A 27,855-nucleotide genomic window follows, 5' to 3' on the forward strand; every position below is an offset into this window, starting at 1 on the left:
TTGCCATTGTGCTAAATGAATAAGACTGAAATGTAAAGACTAGGTTACATTAAATGCGCTTCCTGGATGTGCTAAAATATGGAGATATGTATTGCTTGCCTTCTCAATGGGTGGGGGAAGGGCTGGAGGGAGGGAGAGAATTTGGAACTGAAAATTTAAAAAATAAGTAAAATATGGGAATATGATCTACCAAGGCAATCTGTCATGCCATTTTCCCCTCACCCCTACAAACAACCTATTTTATTCAGTGATGTAGTCTGATGTTTGATGGGGGTTATTAACTGGATCTCGACAGATCCAGTCATTGGGAGATATTTACCTGGGTCAGGGACTTCTGAACTCTCCTTGGCCCATCTAATCTTAGAATTCTACCAAGTCATTTGACAACATTACTTTGTAATAGCAATGCTAGCATTAACGGGTAATACTGAGGATACATAAAACACAAAAATATCTTTAAAATATGTCAGATAAATATTCAATTTAAAAAAAAATTACCGGTTCAGATAAGTAGTTGAAAAATACGTACAAGAATCTACTAGTCAGCTGTAGTATAGCCCCATACTTAAATTCATACTTAAATGTGGTTGTAGATGAAAGTATGATTCAATGCTAAGACAATTTGCTACTATGTCATGGAGACATAAGAAGCAAGCTCACTCTAGCTAAAGTAAGAGACAGGGAGCAAGCTGGTAATGAAGCTCATTTGCAAGGGAAATGTCACATTTGCAAATGCTGAGCTGATTGCTTTCCTTAAATGGGAAAAAAGCTAGTTGTGTTTTAAATTTGATTGGAAATCTCTTTAGTTCAGTGGAAGATTGGGTTTCTCTCTTTAACCATTTCTTCCTCCCCCCTCCATCAGGATGAGAAGGATGCATGCATGGGTGTTGACACTGTACATAATCTGATAGCAATTAATTCACATATATGCAAAACTTGAGAAAAGAACAACCTGTTCAGGGGATGTTACAAGCATAAGTGGGAAAAAAAAAGTATGTCTGTGTGAGAAACATGGTTTTGGGGATCACTGGACTTCCTAGGCAGGGCCAAAGTCCTGAGGAAGAACCCTATGATAATCCTTAGGGAAGGCTGTACAGACCACAGGACTCCCAGAGGAAGACCAAGTGGTAGCCATCCCTTAATCTGTGGGGATCACAGGACACCCCAGAACAAGATCCAGGAGTAAGCCCAGCGAGTTTCCGCTGTCTGTTGCTTCCCTTCACTTGACCTTAGGAAAATCCATGTAATTTGCCCATTTTCACCCAAAAAACTCAAGACCAGAGAGAGCAGAGGAAGGCATTTTATTACAGTCCTTGGGAGAACGGGTGTAGTGCTCATGGGAACACTCACACTGATACAGCTGCAGGAGCAGGGGTAACCATTCCCTCCACTCCTGCTAGAGTTATGGTTAGTTTACAGTTTTTGTTTTTTTACATAGTTTTCCTAGGTTATACAGTTTATATAAATAGGATAATAAGGATACAGAAGCAAAAGTGAAGTTAATTAGATTTTCCTTGCCTTTGTTTAGGATTAAACTATATTCTTTTACTTCCCCTACTTTCCCTCTTTAACATATGCAAATTATGCAAATCAGTAGGCCTGGATTCTTGACCAAGACCAGACCCTAGATAAGCTTGAACTGGTTCAAGTGGGTTTGGCCTCTCTAACTCCCTAGACTGCCTTCTGAAAAAGTATGCACATGCATACAAGCCTCTGACCTCTCACCTGACCGACCTTGAGGCCTGGTCTCTGCTAAAGCTGGGGTGGGGGAGGGTGGGGAAGCACACCTTTAGTTCTGTGGAAACGAAACTTCTCCTCCCATTTCTTACAGTCTGTAAGAAAAGTAATATAAAATTTCAGAGTCCAAAGATTAACATTCTAAGTCTAGTTCCTGGCTTCTGAATTGTCTTTTTGTTAGGCCTTTTAAGCAAAAGTCTTGTTTCCTGAGTTGGACCATGCTTGTGCTTACTTCCCATGTAAAGATCCCATTTTGATCCTCTGCAACTATAGGATTTTCCCCAAATTTTCTGTATGTAGGGGAATAGTCTAGGGAAACAGGATCCTATTAGCCCGTCCATTCTAAGATCACTGAACTTGAATAAAAAACAATAAATGTCAGTAATTATTTTGTAGGTCATTGGTTTGGAGCTAGAATGTGAGTATATTTTAACTTACTATATAAAGTGATGTAAAATCAGGTGAACCATCTACAATTTAATTTGTTGCACAGTTTAAGTGTTAATCGCTGCATTCATAGGATTCATAGGACCCAACATAGGATCAGGGTTAGGGTCTGACCTTTCTTGCACCCATTGTTGTTGTTTGTCCTTCATTCTTGAAGACGACCATGACATCAGGAAGGTGATGCTATGACTTGTCAGTGAATTGGATTTAAGTGAGGCAAGGCTGTGCAAAGTCACCAGCATCACTTTTTCCTCTGGAGCCATCTGGGTCCAGTGGCAAGATATAAATCAGGACAGCTGGATGACTGGAGATGGTCCCCACCCATTGTCTAGGACGTGAAAAAATTATGGCGAGGGAAGGATGATCAGGAAAGAAAAAAATTGTCTCTTACTCCTCTCTCCCTCTCTTTTTCCCTTGTCTCTCTTATTTTCTTTCTCTCTTTATCTTTTTAAAAAGTTAATAATAGATAATCTGGATCCATTTGAAAGGCACAAATTCATAGAAAGGTAGAAATTAAATGAATTTCACTATGCTACATAAATGAGTCAATCAAACCATTGAAAGTTTCCAATAGGTTTCCTGACACGGCCTCATTCTGACAATTTCCACCCCTAGTCCAAACTAGGACTTTACTCTAATAGATGAATCTTTTTGCCTTATCTAGGTGAGAACCAGGCCACTAAGACATTTCCTACAATTGCCCCAACATTCTTCCGCAGGTGCCTTCTCCCTTCCCCTTTTCAGTATCTCTTTACATACTGCTTTCTTCCATTAGAATATAAGCTCCTTGAAGAAGGGCACTATCTTGTTTGCTTTTATATGTATCCCCAGTGCTTACCACAAAGCCTGGCACATACTAAGCACTTAAAATGTTTTATCTACCTATCTGAACCTCAAAATCCAGGGAATTCCAAATCCTACCTCAACAAAGGCTTCCCATTTTCCTTTCTGAGTTAGTATCATCTTAGCTTTAATGGTGGCACTTCTAAAGCCCAGTCCCTCTTGTTTCCAACAATCATTATAATTATTGCTTTCACCGTTGTGACTGGTGGTGTTGTCAAACATGGGGGAGACATAGTGGGGTAAACAGTAGATTTGGAGTTGGGAAGATCTGGTTTCAAGTCCTATCTTGGTTAAACAAATATTCATATTTGTTAATAATTATTAAGTATTTAATGAAAAAGAATTTAAATTTTAAAAAGTTGAATGCCTTCAAAGGAGGACAATGTGACTTCTTGAAACCCTTAGTTAAAAGTAGTTAGCAAATCATACTTATGTAAACACTCCAGTTCAGATATCTCTGGATGAATAGCATAAAATGGAGCATTGTAATACTAATACTGTATAATGAATACTTTTTTTAAACAAAAGCATACCTTTTTTATTATGAAATAAGGAACCCCATTCTATTGAACACTAGATCTGTTTTCTTGCTTTGAGTGGCTGTAATAGAAGCTACCAACAGTTTGCCTAATCTTTGATTTGAATAACATTCAAATAGAAAAAAATGTTTATTTACACCATACACTGGGTACATGTGAAGCAGTTTCATTTTGCACATTCACAAAAGGGATTTGTCAGTGTTCCAGAAAATGCCAACCTGCATTGCAGGTGTTTGTGAACTTTAGAAGAATCTATTAACTTCTCCTTGACCACGTGAAGGAAGGAAACACGAGAACCAGGTTCAAATGCCGTCCCTGCTACCTGTGTGATCAGGAGCTAGTTCTAGGCTTGAGTTTCTTCGTCTGTAGAATAAAAAAGGATTGGACTAGATGGTTTCTGAGGTCCTTTTAGAGCTTCGATCCTTTCTACTATCCCCAAATGCAGAGTAAAACTCAGGTAGGAATGTGTTTCCATCTTAGGGCAGTTGGTTTAAGAATGGTGCTAAGGAAGCCAAGGTCTTGTGCTCCCTGTAGACCAATGAAATCAACTCTAACCAAATTATGAAGTACAAAAAGTTTGTCTTTTGTTGTCCCACATTTCTCTTTGCTTTGTCCTTTTCCCTTTTTTCTGGCTTCCTTTCCTTTTCTCAGCCATTCTTGGACCCTGCCAAAGAAAGTGATCTGAAAATGGCACAGGGGATTGAGGGCTAGATCTGGACTTAGAGGATCTGGGTTTGAATTCTACCTCTGCTGCTTACTACCCATATGATCTTGGGCTTGGCTTCTGTTAGGCCTCTGTGGTCCCTTCCCAACTCGAAATCTAGGGTCCTATGGAAACCCATTCACATTGTTATCCCTTAAGAAAGTATTGGATTTTTAAAAGTGGCCTCCTGAAGAGGATAACACTTAACCAAAAGGCATAATACTCTGTACTGGTGGAGTTTGGGGCCTTTGGCATGTGTTGGGGGAGGAGAAGGGGCTTTTCTGCTGTGCTTTAATCATATCACATAATAAGGTCTTACTCCATCTTTGCAGAAGGCAGGACACATAGGTCAATTTGTTTCACATTTAAGGGAAAAAAATCTCTCTTCAGCGGCTTTTGATTATATTTGAATCTGCAAATCTAACTTGTTATTTCTTCAAAAATATAATGAAGTTATTGTGTAAAATTCTTCTTTTTCTTCTTTCCCTCTCCCCAAAATCTAAGTCTTCATGGATATTTTCCTCCTTCCCTTTTGTTTTGATTATAATTCTGGACAATTGTCTCTCAAACGTTAGCCACTGGTTAAAAAATAGAACTGAGCAAGAGAATGTGAGTGACTCAGCACACTGGATAAACAATCTTAAGTACCTGCCCAACTAATTCTAGTTCAAGCAGTATCATCTTCCACATGAGTAACAAAACATTTAACAAATACGGTTACTTGACCATCTGATTTTGCTTCTCTTTATAACCTTTGTGGACCCTGACTCCAACATGCGATCCCTTTTGCTTTTCTTATCATCTCCCTATCATATCCCCCACACTAAATGTTCTAATAATGTCCTAATTTTCTCAAGCCTTGGGTTCTACCTCTTCCTTACTCTCAGCTGACCTGGCCTACTACTTTATTTCCTCCTCCATCCCTCAAAATCTTTTTTTTTTTTGCACGTGAAAGTGAAAGTCTATTATGTACAATCTGATATTTCTTTTAAATATATACTAAAGTTATCATGTAAAATTCTTCCTTTTTCTTCCTTCCCTCCCCCCAAAATCTAAGTCTTCGTGGATATTTTCCTCCTTCCCCTTTGTTTCAGAGAAAGAAGTGGCTGTCAGAGCTACAATCTCTACTTATACTTTTGCTGTTGACCTTCCTCCCCTCCACAGTCAAATTTATAGAAAGATTAATCTACACTTGGAACCTCTACGTCTTCACTGCCCACACCTCTCCCCAGTCCTCTGCCATATGATTTCCTTTCCCATTATTTCAATGGCATTGCTGTGTTGCGAGATCACCATTCCCACCCACCCCTCCTGCTACATCTGGTTTTGTTAAATTATTTCTCCAACAAATCTGTAAGGAGTAAAACTGTGTCTTATACTTCTTTATATGTTCTGTCAGTGACTAGTGCATAGTTTTAATATGGTAAATTCTGAACAAAAATTTGTTGAGCAATTGACCTTCCACAGACACTCCTCATTTATCCTTTCTCCTTTTTGGTTCTCAGTGGAGCTAGAGACTGGCTAATAGCTGTCTTTTATACAAGCTCTTCTTTATGTGTTGAAACACTTGAGATGAAAATGCTCCATAGCTTTCTTGTCACTAGGTGGGCTAGGTTATACAGTGGAGAGACCAGTGGGCCTTGTGTCAGGAAGACACTTACAAGGTGTATTACCCTGGGCAAGTCATTTAACGGCTGTCTGTCTCAATGGGGACAATAATAGGACCTAATTGTGAGGCTATATAATTCTAGTTCCTTTGATTCATAGATCTCATTTTTATAATTCTCAAAAAACAGAAAACAACCTCTCAAGAGCCAAAAATAAAGCCTATTCAAAGGTTGAAAAGGTACCTTCCCTCATCCCAAGGCAGTTTTATAACTGGGACCAGTGGTTTGTAAACTTTTCATGTATGAGGACCCCTTTTTAATGCCAAAAACTTGTGCAGACCCATAAATCATATAGTTTTAGTTTCTATTTTAAATAATAAAAGACAAAAAGTCTACTACGTATTTAGCACCACTTCTAAGTGAATTTTTACTTTGTAAATCACAATAGTGCCTATGTGTATGAAAAAATAGTACTACATATTTGTGTGAGGTGTTCATAATGCTACAGAAGGTATGTTTGCTTATTTCTTATATTGTCATGGTGTACGTTTTGTTGATAAAGGACAGCTGGGGGCGCAGTGCATACAGCACCAGCTTGAAGGCAGGAAGACTCATTTTCCTGAGTTCAAATCTGGCTTCAGACACTTACTGGTTGTGTGAACCTGTTTGCCTCAGTTTCGTCATCTTTAAAATGAGCAGGAAGAGGAAATGGCCAACCACTCCAATATCTTTGCCAAGAAAACCCCAAATGGAGTCACAAAGAGTCGGACACGGCTGAATGACAAAAACAATACACATTTTGATGGAGCTAAATTAAGTTAGAGAGGCACCATGGTACAGTGAAAAGAGACAAAAGATTTGGTTCAAATCCTGGCTCTGCCACTTACAAAATATATAACTTTTCTGGACTTTTTGTTTCTCATCTTTAAAATGAGGGAGTTGGGCTATATTATCTCTTTGGCCCCTTGCACCTTTCAATCTATGCTCTATGATCAAAATGACAATTCTTAGTGAGAATTAGAAGTTGTGGATCCATGCAGCCCTCAGGGATCCATAGCCCATAGCTTGGAAAACACTGACTCAAATTAATACCAAAATGGAAGCTCTATGAAAAGAAAATCAAGATAAAAACTATTCTAAAATAGAGATTAATCCATTTAATAATTAAACATTTTCATGTACCCACAAATAGAATCTTTCAAAATTCCATTATGAACTAAGGCTTCTCTAGTTGTCAAACTGGAAAGCACCCTCTTGGGCTCAAAAACAAAGGTTTCCCTGGTTTCTTTGGACTCGTTGGGAAATGATGTCCCTGATGGCTGCCAATAAAGGAGACTAGGTGCTGGGTAAGGTCCCTTTCAGCTTGAAATCTTCTGATCTTACCATCCCATTCCTAGATACTGGCATGGTCAGATGCTATCCTTGCAGAAGAGAAGTCATGACTGCTGACCTGGTAATTACATCAGGGACCAGTCTGTCTGGTTAATTCCTTGTTTGAAATATTTCATGGCTTAAGAAGGTGTGTCTGCAGTATGAATGGGATCATGCTGATTTTAGGGTGAGGCTCAGGTATATAGCATCTGTCCATGAACATGTACATTGTGAAAAAAAAAAGATTAGGTACAGCATTGAAAGGATCTTAGTACTTGCCTCTGAAGAAGGTATTACCAACTGTAATAGGATAATTAATGAAACCCTCATATATTTGATGAGACAACCTAAGAATATGAAGGCTTTTAAATGCCAGGAGCCCATGGCCTATTGAGGAAAGGGGAGTGTGGTAATCTTGCTGATTACTGATCTAAGACAGTAATTCAAAAGGAACAAAATATTGCAACCAGTGGCTATTTCAAAAACTATTATTAAACCCATTGGAAGTTCCCAGTCCTCCACAAAAGCGGCTTTGGGTACCTTAAGATGTTGTCAAAATAACAATAATTCTATATCTAGGCCCAAATTTGAGGGAGGCTGTGACTTTGGAACAGGGATTTTTAACCTGGGATCCATGAACTTGTTTTTTAAAATATCTTAACATCTATATTTCAATATAATTGGTTTCTTTTGTAATCCTATGTATTTTATTTTATGCATTTAAAAATATTATTCTAAGAAGCGATCCATAGGCTTCACCAGACTACACAAAAGAGGTTAAGAATTCCTGCTCTGGAATATAAAAGGAATCAAGAATATGATGTCAAAGATTCTGGAGAGCATAAGCAAGTTGGTCCTATTCTCAGGTGGATTAGGCTCCTACTAATGAAAGTAAATGGGGAGGCCTTAACCCTTCCAATATTCAGCAACCATTAGTAATCCTTTGGGTTAAAGCATTACAGGAAGCCCCGCTTAAAATGCAAAATACTTTCAGGAAGCTGAGAACATTAACTCACGACACAGATCAGCTGGGTGGAAGGTAGGGTCCTGAAGAAATGAAGCCATTTTAACTGGGAGAAGAATAGGAAAGGAAGGGTGGTCTTCTGAAGAGTAGTCAACCAGAGTGGGGTCATGAAGACAGAGAAAGCATGGAGATGGAAGCAGGAGAAAATGTTTTTTGAAAAGGAAGAGGAAGAGGAAGATTCTTTCTTGGAAAGGAAACTCTTGTGCATATACAGAGGTAGCTAGATATAGAGCATAGAGAGATGGTTTTAAAATAGGAAGATGAGTTCAAGTGCTCTCTCTAACCCATTTGGTTATCTGATCCTGAGCAAATTTCCAAACCTCTTGGTTCCCAGGGAAACTCTCTAAGATTGTAAGTTACATAGGGGTGTAGATCTGGTTTGGCAGAGAGAACTTCCCCATTGGGAATTCCATATGCCAATGACATCACAGGTCTACTCCACACCCTCTTCCCCCTAATCCAAAAATAAAAAGTTCAATACAGATAGAGTGTGGGAATTAACTTCACTTTCTTCATAGCTCAGTGAACAATGAGATTACAAATTTAGACGTAGAAGGGTCATCGAAGGCCTTCTCATCCAACTCCCACATTTTTCAGAAGAGGAAACTAGGGTCCAAAGTGGGAAAGTCATTTGCCTAAGGTCACACAGCTTGGAATTGTCATAGGTGGTATTTGAACTGAGATCCTTTGACCCCAGAGGCAGAGCTTGTTCTGCTGTACTACAGTGGCTGTAGGAGAGGGAAACCTTCTTCAAATCCCTCCTTTCTTCAAGGCTAGAAGAGGCAGACAAACTAATTCTAAGTAATACCAAACAACAACAGATCTGCAGGTCAGGCAAGTCTTTTTTTTCTTACTGGTGAAGAAGATAAATAGGGATAAAAATCATCTTATCTAGTTTTGCCTTTGTCTATTTAATGTCTTTAGGGAAATGCTCTGAAACATTATCTATAATATCGGCTGGAATGCAGTTAAGTAAATGGATTGCATGGATTTCTCTGTTCCTGAATACTCTATTCATCCCTGTCTCAACTTTTCCCATACAAGTAGTCTATCTATACCATTGACTTGCAGGACGTCTAGCTAATATACTCATGATGGATTTCCCTTAATTTTCACCCAATCTCTTTGGGCCAAAGTATGGTCACATTTCTCTCCTCATCCCTGACTTGTTCTCATTAGAGATGTTCCAAATCATCTGTTCCTCATGTCAAGTTTAGGTTGTCATTCACTAAATAATTTCAGTATCCTTATCATCCTTTTCAAGACTCCTCTTTACAATTCCTCCCTTCCTACACTATCTATTTTTCACCAGCTCCCTCTCTGAGGCAGAATGATATGAGTGACAGCATCTTGGTAATGAAAACTCCTGCAAATCTTGCCTTTTAGGAAACATTTTGAGTGCTCCTGCCTGAAACTACTGCTAGACAGCTCTATGTGGAATATTCAAGATATAGCCAATATGGCAAGAATCCGGAATCTCTCAGTTTGGGGTGTGATTTTTCTTTAAAACTGGATTCTTTATTTTGGTGGTTTCTGATCAGGAAGGGTTATTAGTATAATAAGGATGTCCCAAAAATCAGTCATGTCTGACTCTTTGCAACCCCATTTGGGGTTTTCTTGGAAAAGATATTGGAGTGGTTTGTCATTTTCTTCTCCAGCTCATTTCACAGGTGAAGACATTGAGGCAAAGGTTAAGTGACTTGCCTAGGGTCATGCAGCTAATGAGTGTGTGAGGCTGGATTTGAACTCTGGCCTTCTTGACAGTTGGCACTCTATCCACTGTGCCACCTAGCTGCACTCCTAAAAGTCTTAGTACAGTTTTAGGCTCTAGCAGCTTATGAGTTTTGGAATACTTTGTGTAGAAGAGAGCCAGTGTGTTGTAGAGGAAGTAGCCATAAAGTTGGAATCAAAAGACCTGGGTTCAAGACCCAACTCTGATACTTTGCTACCTGTGTGACTGTGGGAGAATCATTTAACATCATCGAAGCTTAGTTTACTCATCTGTGAAATGAATTGAATTATACTTACACTACATACTTCACTGAATTGTTAGTGGTTTGTTTTTTAAAAATAAGTTTATTGATGCCTTTTGCTTTTATATTTTATTGATTTCAGGATATAAACATGCTTCACCTCCACTCCCCAGCATTTAACCTTCCGTGGTAATATAGAAACTGCTGATAGACTGCCTCTGAAAATGCATTTGGCATTTTGTCTCTGCAGAATTCCCATTTCTCTGTCAAGAGGAGAGTTATGCTTGAGGCAGGTAGGTGGTGCAATGGATAGAGCTATGGTCCTTAAGTCAGAGAGATGAGCTCTGATAGCTGTGTGACCCTGGACAAGTCACTTAACCTTTATTTGCCTCAGTTTCCTCATCTGTAAAATGGTTATAATAGTGGCAGGGTTGTTGTGAGGATCAAATGAGATAATTATTATAAAGCGCTTAGCACTGTGCCTGGCACATAGTAGGTGCTATCATCATCTATTCTCTGAGACCAAGACTAGCCACTAAATTCCCACAGATCTCAGCTTCCATTTAGGGTTCAAGTCGTTGTTCATTGTTACATCATCATATATATTAAATATATGTCCTGGTTCTTGTTCACTTTGTATGGATTCATGCAAGCCAGGAAAAGGGTTTATAAATTGCAAAGTGCTATGGAAGTATGAGTTATTATTTTAATAGTCTAGCTAACTCCACATTTAACAAGCATTCTTGCAATTACCAGGCAGTCTTGGTGGACAATGAGTAAATTACTATTATCAACACTCTCCCTTAGGAGGACCAAAATTGCTTGAAGTAATATGCTATTCCTAGATTTCACGTGATCACTCATCTCTCTCTGTCCCCAAAGTACATTCCTCCAATTGTTTTCCAAATTCACTCTGAATGTGTCTTATTTAGGTGATGAATTTATTTATTCAATGTCTTTCCCCCCAGCATTTACTATATGCAAGGCATTGTATTATGGGCTGTGGAAAACGCAAACAAAAAATAAAACATGGTTCTTGACCCATGGAAGTTCGCATTCATGTCAAGGACTATGTTTATCTGTTTTATATCTAACTTCATCCTTAGTTTTGGAAGATTCGTACCTGACAGCATCAAAATCTGCATGCAATACACATCATGATTGTCCATTGGCTCATGGAAAGATGAAGTGAGGGAAAAGAAAGAAGGAAAAGAAAGGATTTGTTCCTTCTTGCTTTCTTTCCATCTTACCCAATTCCTCTACTTCTGTCATCTCATACCTTCAGAAAAAAAAAAAAAAAAACAAAGGTTATTTCAGGATTTTTTCCCCTTAATTCATCTTTCATTCACTCGTTCAATAAAAAGGCATTGGTTCTGGAATTGAGGATATAGGATCAAATATAGCCTCTGAGACTTATCTTCCTCCCCAGGCCTCAGTTTCCTCATGTGTAAAATGAGGGGGTTGGATTAGGCAGCCTCTGCTCCAGATCTGTGGTCAGCCTGTGATCCCAAGTGTAAGAGGATCAGACTCTGGGTAACAGTCAAAATAGTGTGAGATTAGGAGTGAATAGAGCCCTCTGAAGAAGGACAAGCATTCCATCCCCCTTGTTCCACTCATCTCAAGTCATAAATTGTGACCAATAAGTATTTCAAATCTATACGTTATCTTTGAGTTTTAGGTTTGTATTTATGTATGTGTGTGTATATATGTCTGTATGCACACATACACACAGATACACATGACATGTCAGGTATACACACATATATGCATAAATCTACATACACATATACATACACATACATGTATATGTGCAACCATACACATACACCATAATCTATACATATATGCATATGTGTATATGTATGTATATATACACACCCACACATACATCCACACACATACATATATGTATATGTGTGTATACACGTACACATACATCTACATGCACAATGCATATATACATACATATATGTATATGTGTATGTATACACACACATACACACGCATGACATGTCGGTTAGTTTGTAAACATTTATTATGTGCCTGCGATCTGCCAGGCACTGTATTAGGCATGTGAGGATACAAAGAAAGGCCAAAACCAGCCCCTCCCCTCAAGGAGCTCAGTCCATTGGGGGAGACAACACACAAACAATTTTGTACAAAAAAGACAGGATAAACTAGAAATAGTTAAGAGGGAAGGCACTAGAATTAAGGGGTTTCAGGAAAGACTTCCTGTAGAAAGGGGGGGTTTTAGTTGGAACATGGAGGAAGCCAGGGAAGGAAGACTGGAAGTGGAGATGAGAAGAGAGCATTTTAGCCAGAGGGGACAGCTGGTGAAAATGCCTGGAGTTAGGAGAAGGAATTCCATGTTTGAAGGGCAGCAAGGAGGTCCCTGTCATGGGATCATAGAGTACATAGAGGTTGTTGGGGTGGTGTGAGATGAAAGAAGATGGGAAAGCTAGGGGTTGTGAGGGCCAGGTAAGGGAGGTCTCTGAACACCAAATGAAGGTTTTTATATTTGATTCACTGGGAGTGTCTTTTGCTTCTTTTTGTACCCCCAGCACTTAGCACAGTAGGCCATTCTTAATAAATGTTTATTGTTTGATCGATTCCAGAGAGAGCCAGTGAAGTTTATTGAATGGGGTGAGGGTAAGAGAGTTAGTTCTGAGATTTAGGAAATTTTGACAGCTGAGTGGAGACTTGTGGCAGGCTATGCAACAGTGCAGGTGTGAGGTGATAAAGGTCTGCATTAGAGTGGTGGCAGTGTTGGAGGAGAGAAGGGGGGAAAAATGAGAAAGCTTATGAAGGTAAAACCTATGGCACTTAGAACAAATTGGATATGGGTGGTGAGAGAATGAGGATTCAGTCATGACACCTAGATTGTGATTTTGGGTGAATGAGAAAGTAGCGATTTCCTCGATAGCAATAGGGAAGTTTGGAAGGGGCTTGAAGGGAAAGGTAATGACTTCAGTTTGGGACATGGTTCATTTAAAATGTTTATAGTACCACCAGTTTGAGTTGTTTAATAGGTAGTTGGAGATAGGAGACTAGAGGTCAACAGGTAAGTTAGGGATGGGTAAACAGATCTGAGAATCATCAGCATGGGGGTAATAATTGAATCTATGGGATCTGATAGATCATTAAGTGAAATGATAACCCATGGTTATCAAGCCTGCCCTAATTAAAGATCCAGCAAAAGAGACTGAGGAGTGGCCACACAAATAGGAGAAGAACCACAATAGAGAAGTCTCATAAAAGCCTAGAGATAAGAGAGTATCAAGGAGAAAAGGGTGTCAAAGTCTGCAGAGTTGAAGGAGGATGAAGATTTATTAAACGGCCATTAGATTTGGTGATTGAAAAATCATTAGTAACTTTGGAGAGAGAAGTTTCCATTGAATGATGAGGTCAGAAGCCAGTGTATAAAGTGAGAGATGGTCAGAGTTTAGCCACAAAAGAGAGTGATATGAGATGATAGTTGGTGGAAATGGATGGGTCAATGGAGGGATTTTTGAGAATGGGCGAGATATGGGCATGTTTGTAGGTAGCAGGTAAGCAGTTTGGGGCAAAAGAGGCTCTATACCTGGTTATTTTGGGGGGCTTTTTTATTGACTTTCTTTTAAAAATTTAACTTAATTTTCAGTTCCAAATTCTGTCACTCCCATTCCCTTCTCCTTCACCCAATGAGATGGCAAAAAAAACCCATTACTAGAGTCAAGGAGAACAAATTTCTGCACTAGACATATTCCCTTTCCCCACCCCCCAAAAACAGAAAGAAAGAAAAAGAAAAGAAAACATTCTTAAATGTGCACTCTGAGTCCATCGGCTCTCTGTCTGGAAGTGGATAGCATGTTTAATCATAAGCCTTTTGGATTTGTGGTTGGTCCTTGTGCTGATCAGAGTTCCTAAGTCTTTCACAGTCGTTTATCTTTACATCATCATTGCTGTGTATTGTTCTCCTGGATGTGCTTACTTCACAATGCACTAGTTCATATAAGTCTTGCCAGGTTTATTTTGAAGCCATCCTGTTCATCATTTCTTATGGCATAATATTTTATCATTTTCATATACAATAACTTATTTAGGCTTTCCCCAATTGATCAACATCTCCTTCATTTCTAATTTGTCATGAAAATAGCTTCCACAAATATTTTTGTACATATGGATCTTTTTCCTCTTTCTTTAATCTTTTTTAGGTACAGACTTAGTAGTGGCATCACTAGGTCAAAGGTTATGCATAGTTTAATAGCTTTTTGATGCCTGGTCACTGGACAGAGATGTCTGGAGAGTGTAGCCCATAGCTTACATTTTTCAACTTTGCTCTTCCAACCACAAAAGAACATTACAGATAATGAATGTCAAGTAAACCCATTTACATAAACAAATAGCAAAGAGAAATGAGAGAAGTTACACAGATTAGGATATACCAAAGAAAAAGGAATGAGCTCTTTAGCAGAGAGTAAGATAAAACCTCAGGTCAAATCTAGAGAGAGCTCAATCTTACCGAAAGGGAGACTTCTCTCTATTTCAAACTTTGGAAGTCCAGAGATGTTAGGGTATTTACTTCACCTACATACACATGGTTCTGAGGAGATCTTGGCACTTGCCTGTCTCTCTCCAAAGAAGACCTAACACCAATTTCATCAGTTACTTATGCAGGTATCCAGAGTCAAGTTCAACATTCTCTCTGCCAATCAGGAGTCATGTCTGCTGGCATGGGAACCAGGTTATATTCAATAGTCAGGATGATGATGATGATGATAATGATGATGGTGATGATCTTAGCTAGCAAATGCTACTACAAGGCTTCCAGGTTTTCAAAGAGCTTTCTGTATATTAGATCTTCATAAAAATTTGTGAGGTATGTGTTATTGTCCCTATTTAGAGGCAGTCATGATGACACAGTGGATAGAGTGCTACCCTTAGAGGGAAGAAGACCTGAGTTCAAATCCAAGCCCCTAGCACTGTGATCCTAGGCAAGTCACCTAACCTTGCTTGCCTCAGTTATCTCAACTCTAAAATGGGGATAATAGTAGCATTGTGAGAATCAAATGAGATAATACTTGTAAAAAGCACTTAGCATAGTGCCTGGAGCATAGGAAGAGCTATATAAATGTGTATTCCCTTCCTCTCACTTTCCATTTTATGGATGAGTAAACTGAAGCAGACAAAGGTTAAGTGACTCATCCAGGGTCACACAGCTAACAAATATCTGATGTAAGATTCCAACCTGTCTTCTTGACTTCAAACCCAGTGTCCTATCTACTATACCACTGAAAGAACCTTAAAATTTACAAAACACTTTGTTGAATGAAGGAAAGAATGACACAAGGAAGATAATAAATGTGTAATGATTTCCATTTTACTAAAGAAGAATATTGAGGTAAAGAGACTTCTCCATGGTCACCCAGCTGGTAAATATAGTGACCAGGATTCCAGCCTGTTTCTCCTGACTCATAGAAGTTCAATGCTCTTTCCACTGAAACCACTTCCTCAGTCAGTTTAACACCACACTGGCCTTTCTGCTCATATTTTCCAGCACTGAAGAGATGATGCATTGTTTGAAGTGGGTCTATGGTGTGTCCATACATGGGCTGGGGCTCTAAAGTAAAAAGAACGATTCGCATTAAGCCAATCTCATTATTTTATGGTCACATTAGATGCTTTATTCTACTCCCCTCCCAACTGATTGTCATTTTTATTTGGCTCACTATACAGTAAGTGCATAGGTATCTAGCATTTTGAATTGCTAGGAGAATTTCTAGTATATTCAGAAAATACATAGGAGTCACCTTCTTTGGTTTTCATGATACAAAGAGTTTGAATCAGAAAACACTGCTTGTAGTTATAGCTTTGCTACTGAATTTTGGACAAACCTCTTCCTCTTTCTGGGCCTCATGTTCCCTATTGGTAAAATGAAGGAGCTGGACTGGGTGATTTTTGTTGGGTCCCTTAAAGCTCTCAAAGTCTTTAGTGCTCTCATTCTACCTCAGTGACAATTTGTGGGAGAAAAACATTTGCTTGTCAGAGGGAACATGAGATCAGAAGCAGAGTCACAGACTAGGGGCTCAATTATTGCATTAGCACCTTCCTAGGAAATGGCCCTAAATCTCCTCGTGTGTGGAAGGGACATTTACTGACACATAGAATTGTGGATCATGTGAACCAGAAGGTCATTGTCACAAAAGCTCCAGTGTGTCCCAGTGATATTGCAATATCCTTCAAATGACTTGTTGCCTTTTTCTGCTTTGGTTTACCAGTCTTAACAGCTTAACAGCTAGCAGATATCAGGGTAGTCAAAAGATCTATAAAGATCCAGGGACAAATCTGAGATGTATTACCCAAACTATAATGATCAGATTAGGGTCAACAAGTCCATGTCATAATTTGCCATGAAAAAAAAAACAACAAAAAAACCCCCCAAACCACAGCTAGGAAATCCCCAGTGACTAGGTTGTGTGTTTGTTTGGGGGTAGGGAGTTGGAGAAATTGAGCTCAATTTTGAAGGGTGACTTTGAGGCAAAATCTGTGGCATACATTACTACTGTTCAGATCTCTTCTTCTCTTGGTTCCCAAGCAATATAGAACTCAATCACAAGCCACATAAGGCTCCCAGGGAAATTCTGAGTGATCATTCTCTTAGAGGTATAGCAGCAAGGGCCTTGCGACACTCTACCAGGAAAGACAGAAAGGAAAAAGCTCACATGATCTTGGTTAAGCTGCTACAAGCTTATTGGAGCCTAACTTGCTATAGCTACTCTAAATCTCTCACATACCAACTGAGACTCTCACAAGGGTTGGGCTGGTCTGACCAGTGTACACCAACACAGAAGGTGATGTACAGCTGACTTAAATACATGGTAGATCTGGGTGAAGTCCCTAATACTCATCTTCATGGCACAAGCTTAGATGAGTTCCCTTATCCCATTTTTTTTGGCTGATAGTCCTGCCTGGACTTTTTAGACATTTAGACTTTAAACATTTAGAGTGGGATACACTTAGTTTACTCCATGGGCCTAATTGAGGATGGTTGTGAGGAGAGTGAAAGAGAGGAAGAAAATGAGTAACATAATGTAGAATTAACAGAACTAGGAAATTGATATGTGGGGTGAATAGTAAAACAAGTAGAAGGTGACTCCAATGTTATGAGCATGGGTAACTGGCAAAGATATTGGTGCCACCAAAAGAAATAGAAAAGTTGAGGGCAAAGAGTAGGTTTTCAAGGGAAGGTGATAAGTTAAGTTTCTTAAGGTTGAATTCAAAGTGTGTGACCAGCAAGAATTTGGAAAAATTAAACTGGAGCTATGTAAGTAAGTTGGAAATTTAGAGATTTAGAGGTAGATGCCATCTGTAGAAAGATGATCATTAAAACCGTGGAAGGAGGTGAGATTAGCAAAAGAGAAGGCATAGAAAGAGAAAAGAGGTCTGAGCATAGAAAAAATGCAGGGAGAAAAAATATTTAGAGCGAGGATAAAGAAAACAGGAATAGTCAGAACAACAGTGGGAGAATCCTAAGAATGTAGTATAATAGAAGTCAAGGAGATTGGTAATAGTATCAATAGTACATAGAAGTCATGGGGAGAAAAAGGTCATTGGATTTAACGATAAGCAGGCCATTAGTGTACTTAGAAAGAGAAGTTTTGATAAAATGGTAGGGACAAGTAAAACCACAAAAAGCTAAGGAATGAATCAATTTAGACCAGGTGAGGGGAACCTGTAGCCTCGAGGCCACATGTGGCCCTCTTGGTCCTCAAGTGCAGCCCTTTGACTGAATCCAAACTTCACAGAATAAATTACCTTAAGAAAAGGATTTGTTCTGTAAAACTTGGACTTAATCAAAAGGCTATACCCAAGGACCTAGAAGGCCATGTGGCCTTGAGGCCACAGGTTCCCCACCCCTGGTCTAGACTACTCCTTCTTGTTTGGTAATGATATAGAGGAAAAAGAAAAAAATAGCTTGAAGGGATAATAAGTTCAAAGTAATATTTTTTAAGGTAAAAGCATACCTAAGAATATTTCTAGGGTGAGGAAAAGGGACCAATAGAGAGGGAGTGATTGAAGATGAATGAATAAAAGAAGCATTTATAAAGTGCTTACTACATGTCAGGCATTGTGCTAAATATTGGGGATGCAATTACAATAGTGAGGCAATAGTTGCTCTTAAGAAGCTTACATTCTACTAAGAGCCACCACATAAAAGAGAATCGTGGTCAAGGCAAAGTGTTTTGTCCTGAGAAGCAAAGGGGAGTTATGTGATAGTGATTATGCCTCCCAAGGCAAGGTAGATGGCAAGACAATAGGTCTAGGGCCATCCAGATTGAGTGGGCTCTCATCTATCTGTATTAGCAAGACAATAAACACAACATCAGCGATAATTGTGAATATGCCTGCACAATTCTGTATTGCAAAATATGAGAGAATCTCCATAGAGAAGCTAGAAGGAGTAAAACATTTATTCAGACACCAGATAACCAAATCCTATAACCAGTAAGTCCAACCCATCCAAGCAGCAAGCAACTCCTCAAACCAATAAGCCCAACTTTGTCATAACAGCAAGGAACTTAAAACACAATATCATAGCATGGAGTCTTGCCATCCCAAAACCTTCTGCCCTCCTGCTGGGGCCTTGCCACTAAAAATCACTCACAGCACAGCACAGCACATGTCTGCTCTCTCCCTCAGCTCTAACTGCTCTCTCTCTCTGAGCATTTCCTGGGACACACTTTCCTTTTCCTCTCAGCAAGCTGCTCCCACCATATGTGACTTAGGTTTCCTGTGACATAAGCAGATCACATGGGCCTATTAATGGGTGGGAAAGATCTTCAAATCCAAATTGTCATTACACCATCAGAACAACATGGCTCCAGGAAAGGTGTTCCAAAATTCCACAGAAGAAGGAGGGTTGATTAAGGAATCAGGATCTCAAAGGAGAAGGGAGATAATGGAATCCAGGGTAAAAAATATAGGAATTGGCTTTGGAAAGGAGGAAAGTTATCTTGGAAACCAGAAGGAAGGAGAAGAGGATAAGTGAAGTCATTAAGAAATTAGTTGGAATTAAAGTAGAAGATGAGGGAGTTCACATCAGGAATTTATATTAGGAATCTGAGGGAGTTTACATCAGGGATCAAGTAGAAGTTGATAAGAGAATGTTCAGACTATTGTTGTGATGGCTGTGATGCATAGGTAATTAGAGATTAATAAAAGGATTGCTGTGGTGAGGGGGAATGAGTGAATCTTGCTCTCATAGGATTTGACTTGAGGAGGGAATAACATACACACTCAACTGGGTATCTTACCCCACAGGAAAGTAGGGGGAAGGGGATAAAAAAGGGGGGATGATTGAAGGGAGAGCAGATGGGGGAGGAGGTAATCAAAAGCAAACACTTTTGAAAAGGCTCAGGGTCAAGGGACAAAATTGAATAAAGAGGTACAGAATAGGATGGAGGGAAATATAGTTAGTCTTTCACAACATGAGTATTGTGGAAGTGTTTTACATAATGATACATGTGTGGCCTATGTTGAATTGCTTACCTTCTTAGGGAGGGAAAGGAAGAGGGGACAGAATTTGGAACTCAAAATTTTAAAATCAGATGCTCAAAAGTTGTTTTTGCATGCAACTGAGAAATAAGATATATGGCGAATAGGGCATAGAAATCTATCCTGCCCTACAAGAAAGTGAGGGGAAAGGGGATGGTGGGGGAGTGGGGTGACAGAAGGGAGGGCTGACTGTGGAATGGGGCAATCAGAATATATGCCATCTTGGAGTGGGGTGGGGGGTAGAAATGGGGAGAAAATTTGTAGCATAAAATCTTGTGGAAATCAATGTTGAAAATTAAAATATTAAATAAATAGTTTTGTTGCTGATATATTAAAAAAAAAGGATTGCTGTGAAGTTAATATAAATTTGTACTGGATTCATTCAACATGGTTTTCAGCACAACTTAGTAGGTTAAGTGTATCTAGGTACAAAAGATGATAGGAATTATCCAGGATCAAGGTTTAGCAGGACAGAAACAGGGAAAGGTCAAAAGAGTAGAGGAACGCATTTTAAAGTGGCTGACCATAGGGTCAAGACTGCATTGGGGGAGAAAATGAGATTAAAATAGAAATGATAGACTGGGAGGACAGGGAGGAGTTGTTGGACTGAAGATCACAATGAAAGGGGGAAGAAAAGGTAGGAAGGAATAAGGCAATGTGCAATGGTGACAATGTGACCATGAGCATATCACTCCAGTAGCATAATAGTAGTTATTCTCTTGCCCCACCAATACCTTCTCATTCTGTGCAATTCTCCATATTTTTCCCAAAATCCCCCATAAAAGGATCTATCTTCTGTATTAGAGGCTAACCAGAGAGACGAAGGAGCTAAGCTAGCCCAACCTGGGAGAGATTAAGAGAGGCTATTGGAATTCAGAGTAAAGCAAGATCATTGTGGGGTAGAAGACCAGGGAAAACTTCAGGAAGGAGGTAGTATTAGAGCTAATGCCTGAGGGACATGTAGGGTTTAAATAGTAATTAAGGAGGACATTGTAGGCGAAGCATGAACAGAAGTGCAAAAGTTGAGAGAAATGGGAAGCAGCCCAGTTTATCAAGAGCCTATGGTAAATGGAAGGAAATCATGGACTAGAAAGATGGGTTGAGTCAAATTAAGGAGGCCCTTAAAAGATAGGCTGAGGTAATGAGGACCTTTGAAGGCTTTTGATGGGGAGAATGTCATGGCTAACATGTTGTTTCAGGAACATTCATCTGGACCTATGTAGGATGGATTGAACCTGGATAGGTCCAAAGGATGGATGGATGGATGGATAGGCACTGGAGCCTAGAGACAGTAAGATAATTTAGAAACTATTATGATTGTCATGAGTCAATGATGACTTGAGTTAGTGTGGTGGCAGTGCATCTGGCTCCAAATGATATTTCTTCTTGATTTAATCATGTACTGCATTTAATTTTATGTGCTTACAAATAATTAGTTTATCTTTTGTAATACGCTAGAAGTAATCAAGTCCCTCATTTGTAATAATTCTATGTTCGGCCTAACTGCACCTGTAGTTGCCAGACCATAAGGCAAATAAATGACACGATCCCACATGTAAGTTATCTGAGATGTCAGGTAAAGTTCCTGATTGGTTATAGAAATAAATCAGGATGACCTTAAACCCTCAAATTTTAAAAATATGAAGGGCTACAAAGTCAAATAGAATTTTGGACTAGATAGACTAGTATTCTGACCTAATGTAGCATTTCTTTATTATCTTTTTATTAACCTTTTAAATGGATAAAACTATACCCAAGACTAAACTACAAGGAATAAAAAGCTCTTAAAATATAGAGACCTAATGGAAGAAATCAAAGTCAAGTGAGAGTGGTCATCCTGTCTGCTTCTGGAGATGTCCTGAAAATGCTTTAAGTGGGTACAGAATTTCTTAAGTTCTTATTCCTCCCACCCCAAAATTCTAGCTGATTAACTAGTTAGGAGTCCATGTTATACTCTGTATTTCTCTGGAGAAGTGGGTAAGTGAGATGAATGAAAAGCCTGAAAGACATAGTTTCTGGGTAATTAAAATCAATTTATTAATTAGGCTAGCAGATAATCAATAAGTTGAGGTCAGTGGTTCTCTTTGTAACCAAAGACCTCTTACCACCCCCACCCACCACACCACCCCACCCCACCCCCGCCCCACACCCCGAAGGTCTCTAAATGTTTAAATACCTTTGGGAAAAGACCTGAGGATAAAAATCAACTCTGATTGATTAATAATTAATGAGAGAATTAATATCATCATGAAAGATGGGCTTTTTCTAATGAAGGTCTGTGTCCGAGAGATGTGATTCTGATCATGTCAGCATTTTCCCAGATCATTCAGCCTCCAGCAATCTATACAAAATAATCTATTCTCCACCAGTCGTACCAGAGTTGAACAATGGGCCAGGATTCACCTAGATTAGATCCTCTTTACCCTTCAATCAGAAATAAGCTCTCCCAGTTGACTGGGGTCTCACCCAAGATTGAAGAGAATGTCTCACTGTCAGCTCTGTCCTTCACAAGTACTAGGCTTTGAAGGAGGAAATAAAAAGAGAGGGAAAATCTACTAATAACTAACCTACTCATAATTGGTTATTAATTTATTAAGAAAATGTTCATTTTTTTTTCTCAGTAGGAATATAGGATTATAGATCTAGAGTTGGGAGGAGGCTACAAGTACATGTAGTTCAACTCAATTTTCAGACGAGGAAAATAAGGTACAGGGAAGTTAAATGTTACCACTGTCACACAAGTAATAAGCTCCAACTCTTACCTGTGACTCCGAGAAGCTGCAGCATGTATAGCAGCCACACCCCAGTAAAATCTTCTTGGCAGAAGGGCCAAAACAGGTTGAGGGTAACTGACAGGCCTCAGACTTTTTGGTGATTTGGGGGGGAGGTGTGTACCCCAAGCATGTGAAGACATCCCCTGGTGGAATGGGCGGATGAGAACAATTTGTCCCAACATCCATAAGGGCGACTGAAGCAGGCATTGTAGAGTGCTTAAAACTGGGTCAAGCATTGAAGGCACCAAGGTAATTCACTGCATCCTGGGCCATTGCCAGTCATCTTGACTTTTGTCTTGCCACTGAACTTTGATGACTGGAAAAGAGAGTGAGGCTTGTGACTTTGTGCAATTCTGCCTCACTGAAATTTAATTCACTTGGAAGTCAAGATGTCACTCTGTGATGTCACTGGTCCTCTTCTAAATGAAGGATGAGCAACAGCAAGAAGAAGCATCAGAAGCAGGATTTTATTCCCAATGTACCATGAGAAATTAGTGAATTTACATGATCAGCCTCCACCTTGCTCCTAGCCTTAGAGACATTACGCATAATCTCTAAAATTCCTTCTCTTGCCATCTCTTGGGCCAGACCTGATTTCATGGGAATCGGTCCAATTTGTAGAGAGGTGCTGATCAGAGCCTGATATCTTTCTCCCGTTGCTTTGACTTAGGTTGAGTAGGCAAGTAAAAGTCCCGATGACAGAGAAGCAATCAGTGGAACTGAAAATGTATTTTAAAAAGCCTGATGGGGAGCTTTGTTGCCATGGGAATCTTGACTTCCCTTTAAAGTTGGAAAATTATTTGGAGGAATACTTCTATATGTTGAAGGAAGCTATTAAAGCTCCATAAGTCTCTCCCTAGTCTTCAGAGGCCTGAGGCTGGGTCAGAGGCAGGGCTCATCCCCATGCAAATTCATGAAAGTTGGAAGCTCTGATAGCCTCAAGGGCCCACCTTTATGACTGACAGGTGCTTTCAGAGATTACTTGATAGCTGCCACCCAGCTTTGGTTTTCCCAAGTGTTAGACATTTATTTCAAATTCTGAATGTGCTATTGGTTTTATCATTGTAGCCATTACAATTTCAAGACATTCTACATCACATTATGAGGGAAAATATGTGAAAATGCATGCCATCAAATAGAAAGACTTTTTCTTTTCTTTTTAAAAGATGACTTTTATGTTTCTAGCTCAAAAAATATCACCTAGATCAGAGATGATAAGCATCTGAGTGGTTCCCTCAGTGAGTTTGGGATTTTATCGTTAAAAGAAAAAAAGTTTTCCACAAATTTATTCATTTTCATCCTAATTAATTAATAGTTAGCTAGGTCTTTTTTTATTTTACACCACAAAGTTACAGACATTTCCTTGCTTTTTTCATTACATCCCTGATGACATATATAACCCACAGAACTATATTAGTGGGATTCATTTTTATAACTTTTTTTCCTACAGCATTATAACCAATTAATTCCTTTGACAGTTTCAAACTTCTTGATGTTTCTCTATGCAGCTTTTTCTGACTCAATCATTAAATTCTCCTATAGTTTATTCCATTCTTTTGTTATTTCCATCTCTGCAGGTGTTTTTCTCTCTCTGCTCACCATTGCATTTTTACCCTATATTGCTTTTATTTCTAGCGTTTTGGAGGAGGTGGGTGGGTGCGGAATTGGGCCTTTGATTTCATTGGACCTCAGGGAGGAAACATTTCCTACTAATTCTGATTTCATGAAGTGTAGTTTTAGAGAGTTGTTGAGACTCTGAGAGATGTCTGAGTCAGTACGTCTAAGAGGAAACCAAATCTTCCTGACTCTGAGGTCTGCTCTTTCTTCATTACAACAAACTGCCTCTCATGTCTAGTATTCTAATCATTCATTTATCTATTAGCAGACATACCATGTGATGAAGGAGGATTAACAAGTTGGTTTAAAGGTAGTGATGATGGTGATCTTAGAGAGTTCATCTCTGAAACATCAGATCTCATCATTGTGCACGTCACTACAAATGTTTTCTTCAAATACAGAAATTGGAATGGAGAAGCAAGGATTGGGATCAGGGAGGAATTTGATAATTAAATCATAATCCAAAAAAGTCAATGTCACCAAATCCAGTACATTTTGGCTAACATGTTTTGGCAGAAAGTTGGAATGAAATTCCAATCTAATGGTTTCAGTTAACTCATAGTCCAGATATTCATTTCACCTGATGCTAGTTTCCTCTGTAAAATATGGAGAAAAACCTTTGCAAAAGTGTGGAGGGAAAAAGGAATAATTAGGAGCTATAAATCAGACTGAAAAGACTGCTTTGTAAATGCCAGATAAGCAAATAAAACAAAATTAGCTTAATTCTCTCCACAATTAGAACAAAATGGATGACATTCTAAAGTTTGGGAGGGATAAAAGAGAGCTATGAAGTTAAAGAAAAAAACATGCAGCTTTGAACATCAATCTCTTTGCTTGCGCCCCACCACAGTGAATATTTCCTGTGCTTTCAGCCTTTGAAACCTTTGTCAGTTCATCCTTTTTGCAATGAGTGAATTTACATGTGAAAAATCTTTTTTCATGAGGCCTGTGTCTTGTCTCCTTCAAATAAAAAAATGGCAGTCATTTAGTTTAGGCCCTTGGATTGGCTGTCTGTCTCTCATAGCTGAATGACACATTTCTGTGATGCCCAGTATAAAAACTACAGCATGTCCAATTAGTCAGAAGCATTCTCAGGAGACCCTGTGAAGTTTTCTCCTTATACTCCGTGTGCACCTAACCCCATGTTCACGAAAAATCTAAGTTATTTATGTTCAAACCAGGGCCCTTTACTGCCAAGCAAGAGGTCCTCTCATCCATCCAGTCTGACTTTTTTTATTACTTGCTTGTAATTATTTCTAAGCAGCTGCCATTGAGGACACTGACCTCTGTGGTCTCCCTGTCTCTTGTCTGTCCCTTCCTCATTTCAAGTGACTTCCAGGCAAAAGAGCTTTCTGATGAATCCTGACAAATGTTACATTAAAAAATTAGCATGAGTAACTCTGTTTTACTTTTATTCATCATTTTGTGAAGCTAAGTTTCAGCTGCTTGTAAGTCAACTGATTTTAAATCACAAGATTGCTCCCCCCTCCCAAAAGTCACTGGACTTAAGTCACACAACTAACCTCTCTCTCCCTCTTGCCTCAGTGTCTCCCAATAGCCTCCAACCAATGAGAAACCAGATGTTTAAATCCCTATAATCTTGTTTTTCCGCTTTTCCCCTCCTTCCATATTGTATATTAACCATGTAGAAACCAAGCTTTGGGGTTCTTGGCTACCAAGAGCCTTGGACCTGATTTGTTTTGCAACCACATGCATTACCAAATAAATCATTGCTTGGATGTAATTACTTGGTTTCTTTATTCTACTGTAATACCAAAAAGCAAACAGTTCCGGACACATGGGCCATTAGTTTCCAGCAATACACTGTATTCCAGAGATATGCAGAGCCCATTGCAGAGGTCTGGGGCTTTCCTTTTTGTATGAAATGTTCTAACACCCTGGAGGATGGAAATGTTCCTTACACAACATGAGCTACTCATTTTCCATACCAATAGTAAGAGTGGGTCAGTTGGATCCCAGATAATAGTAATGATAGCTAGCATTTACATAGTGTTTTAAGGTTTATAAAGTACTTTACGTATGTCAGCCTCATTTGATCCTTTCAACAACCTTCTGGAGTAGTTTCTATTATTATCATCCCCATTTTATAGAAGAAGGGAGGGGAGGCTAAGAAGTTCAGTGAATAGACCAGCATCGTGTTGGCTAGTTTGTGTCTGTGGCCCCATTTGAATTCAGTTGTTTCTGACTCCAGGTCCGGCATTCTATCCACTAAGCTACTTAGCTGCCTGCAAGATTCCCAACTCACAGAAGGCCCTCCTCAAATGCCTTTCAAGTTTTTATATCAATTATCCAGCTTGTCCAGAGGGGAAAGCCAAAATGGAAAGACCTTGAAACAAAGTTGAGATATGGGCAACGTGACAGACCAGTAAGTGTGACAGCTGGTCACACAGAGGGAAAGGAAAGCTGTACTACCAATTTCAGTCCCAGGCATAATATAAGAGCTCTCTTCAAGCCAGAATTCTAAAATAAATAAAAACTATAAAGAAAATCAAAGGGAGTGGTGAGAGTGAGCTTTCCCAAAAGTCTGCTGGCCAGAAGTATTCCTTTATACACAAGCGTTTTATACATGTATTTATTCATTCATATGTCTGTTTTTTCATTCATTCATTCGTCAATTTTTCTATGTTTACATGCATTTATAATACATCCATTCTACTGTCCTTCCTCCCCTAAATTTGAACAATAGCAACAATAAAATGAAAAATAAAACCCTTGTCATAAACACACATAGTCTAGCAAAATAAATTTTGATATGGGATATGCAACCAAAATGTATGTCACTCTATCTTAAATTCATCAATTCTCTGGCAGGAAGTGAGTGGCATGTTTCATCTTCAGGTTTCTTGACTCATAGTTAATCATCTATTTGATCAGAGTTCTAAAGTCTTTCAAAGTTTTTTTTTTCTATAATGCTCATACAGAAATTTGGCTGCTCTATTAGTTACTTCCATAATTTCCTCTCCTCTTCCCACTCCAAACTGTAGTTTCTCTTTTGATCTTGACTTTGGGAGTTATGGAATGGGATTGATACAATGAACTTCCAGTGAAGAAATTCCTTCTACACATGAAGACTGACACCTCCTCAGAGAATTTCATGGGGCATTAGGAATTTCAATGACTTACCCAGGGTCATATAAGTCAGCTACGTTGGAGCTGAAACTTGAGCCTAGCTCTTCTGTATTCCAAACCAGGTTCTTTATCCATGATACCATGATTCCTCCATTTGGGTTGACATAAATAAAAATAAAAGTAAGTCTCAAGTCACTGGACAAGCACTTGCCTGATGAACATTTGCTGCCTGGAATTTGCTATAGGAAAAGATGGCAGACTGTACATGCTGGCATGTCCAGTTAGCTTCAGGAGCAGGTCATTGAGAAGGTCAGTTCTCTCTCCTGAGGCAATAGTTATCTTGAGACTCTCTTCTCTATCCTTATAATAAAAGAAATGAGTCACTAACACAATTAGAGAGAATACCATGAGTAGTTTGAGAAGAACATAATGTTTTATGGTACAAATAGAGGGAGATTGTCTAGGTGATGTCTAAGTTTTGATTTGGGGTCATCTGCAATCGTCCTGGTGAATATCAAGCCACTGGACCCAGATGGTTCTGGAGGAGAAAGTGAGGCTGGTGACCTTGCACAGCCCTCCCTCACTCAAATCAAAGT

The sequence above is a fragment of the Trichosurus vulpecula genome, chromosome 4 (genome assembly GCF_011100635.1).
Source record: "Trichosurus vulpecula isolate mTriVul1 chromosome 4, mTriVul1.pri, whole genome shotgun sequence".
Classification (NCBI taxonomy): Eukaryota; Metazoa; Chordata; class Mammalia; order Diprotodontia; family Phalangeridae; genus Trichosurus; species Trichosurus vulpecula.